Raw genomic sequence first — 2,505 nt, 5'->3', positions numbered from 1 at the left:
ACATTCAGTCTAGCATTGTCAGAGCAGCCATTGCAGCTAATACCTTTGAAATCAAGCCTGGAATGATTCAAATGATACAGAATTCAGTCCAGTTTGGGCGTTCTCCAACGGAAGATCCCAATATGCATATTAGGGATTTCATCGAGATCTGCGACACCTTCAAATTCAACAATGTTTCTGAAGATGCTGTGAAATTAAGACTTTTCCCATTATCTCCAAGGGATAAAGCTAAGAGCTGGTTGCACTCTCTACCACCAAGTTCTATAGCGACATGTTAGAATCTTGCTCAAAAATTTCTTACTAAATTCTTCCCTATGGAAAAGACAGCTGTAATCAAGAACGGTCGTACTCAATTTGCGCAGCAATCAGGTGAATCTCTATGTGAAGCATGTGATCACTAAAAGGAGATGCTTAGGAAGTGTCCTCATCATGGAATGCCTGGCTGGATGGTGATAAATTGCTTTTATAATGGTTTGGGAACACAGTCAAGACCTTTGCTCGATGCAGCATCAGGTGGAGCTTTATGGGCTAAGAGCTATGAGGAAGCTTATAAGCTAATTGAGATTATGGCCGCTAATGAATATCGGAATCCAACTCAGAGACTACCACAAAGCAAGGTAGCAGGAATTCTAGCTACGGTTGTCACTGCTCAGCTCAAAGCATTGACTATGAAGGTCGATTCTCTGACCAACTATGGTGTTCATCAGATAACTAGTGTTTGTGAGCTTTGAGCAGGTTCACATGCGACGGAGAAATCTGCTATATCTAGTGAATCAGCTCTGTTTGTGGGCAACTTTCAGAGGTCACAAAAACCAGTTCCTACCACTTATCATCCTAACAACCGCAACCATCCTAACTTTAGCTGAAGTAAAAATCAGGGTGGTATGCAATAACATTACCAGCAGTTTGGAAACAAGCCTTTTAATCCTCCTGGTTTTCAGCAACAGTTTGCACCAAGGCAACAATTTCAGCCACAGGAAATGCAACAACATTCTCATGGAGGTGTAGGTCCATATTTGAATGAAAAATCTGAATTGGAGGAGTTGAGGCTGATGTGCAAAAGCCAAGCGGTTTCAATCAAAACTCTAGAGAATCAAATAGGGAAAATTTCCAATGCTTTATTGAACCGACCACAAGGAACTCTTCGTAGTGATACATAAGCTAATCCAGGAAAGAGGGAAGTCAAGGAACAGGTGAAGGCAACCACCTTGAGTTCTGGAAAGGTCGCTTGCCCTAAAAATCATCAAAACAAAGAATATGAAATATTTTTCCAGAAGGTGGGCACGTCCGCGCCCATATCAAGCGCGCCCGCGCCCTTGCCAGCTTTAGAAAATGCAATTCTTGAGGAAACAACTGATCAGAAGGGGGTCGAAGTGGAAACGAAGAAGACTTCTACTGAAAACACTACTCCTGAGAAAAATACAGGAGATAAAAAAGTCTATCCGCCTCCTCAATATCCTAAAATACTTCAGAAGCAGAAGTTCGATAAACAATTTGCCAAGTTTCTGGAGGTTTTCAAGAAATTGCATATTAACATACCTTTTACGGAAGCTCTATAAAAAAAATCTGAGCTATTCTAAGTTTATGAAAGGTATTCTTTCTCGGAATATTAAATATGAGGAGTTGGAAACCATTGCTCTAACGAAAGAGTGCAGTGTTGTGCTGCAATAGAAACTACCTCCTAAACTTAAAGATTCAGGAAGCTTCACGATACCATGCACTATTGGAAACTTATCTTTTGATAAGTTATTGTGTGACTTGGGAGCTAGCATCAATCGGATGCCATTTTTTGTCTTCAAGAAACTTGGTCTGCTTGATTCAAAACCTATAAACACGTCCTTACAATTGGTTGATCGATCCATCACTTATCCGAGAGGTGTAGTGGAGGATGTATTGGTTAAGGTGGACAAACTCATCTTCCCTGATGGTTTTGTCATTCTGGACTTTGAGGAAGATAAGAAGATTCCTATTATCTTGGGGAGACCATTCTTAGCTATTGGCCGAACTCTGATCGATGTGCAGAATGGTGAGCTTACTATGAGGGTTCAGGATCAGGACATTACCTTTAATTTCTTCAATGCAATGAAATTCCCTACTGGTGAAGAGGAGTGATTTAAAGTAGAGTTGGTCGACTCTGTAGTAAATTTGGAGCTTGATCAATTGCTAAGGACTGACGCTTTAGAGAGAGCCTTAACAGGGGAATCTGATAGTGAAGATGAAGAAGGGGAAGAGCAGCTGCAGTATTTGAATGCATCTTCGTGGAAAAGGAGATTGGACTGCCATTCGAGTCTCTTAGATTATCAGTGCTTATAAATTCTCAGGAGCGTCTCAAACCATCTATTGAGGAAGCTCCCACACTTGAACTAAAACCACTGGTTGATCACTTGAGGTATGCATTTTGGGTGATGCATATACTTTACATGTTATTATCGCATCTGACCTTTCAGGTAGTGATGAAGACAAGCTCTTGAGAATTCTGAGAGAGTTTAAATCAGCAATCGGATC

At 40.9% G+C, this 2,505-nt stretch overlaps 1 non-coding gene across 1 annotated transcript; it reads right to left on the bottom strand.

The window, feature by feature from the left end:
• Positions 1–329: 329 nt before the first annotated feature.
• Positions 330–436, bottom strand: LOC141722410 (small nucleolar RNA R71). Its single transcript, XR_012575430.1, has one exon. It is a non-coding gene; the product is annotated as a small nucleolar RNA R71 (small nucleolar RNA).
• Positions 437–2,505: the final 2,069 nt, after the last annotated feature.

Source organism: Apium graveolens, chromosome 4 (genome assembly GCF_009905375.1).
Source record: "Apium graveolens cultivar Ventura chromosome 4, ASM990537v1, whole genome shotgun sequence".
Classification (NCBI taxonomy): Eukaryota; Viridiplantae; Streptophyta; class Magnoliopsida; order Apiales; family Apiaceae; genus Apium; species Apium graveolens.
Note: the sequence above shows the minus strand (reverse complement) of the source record. Positions and strands in the feature narration are given on the sequence as shown.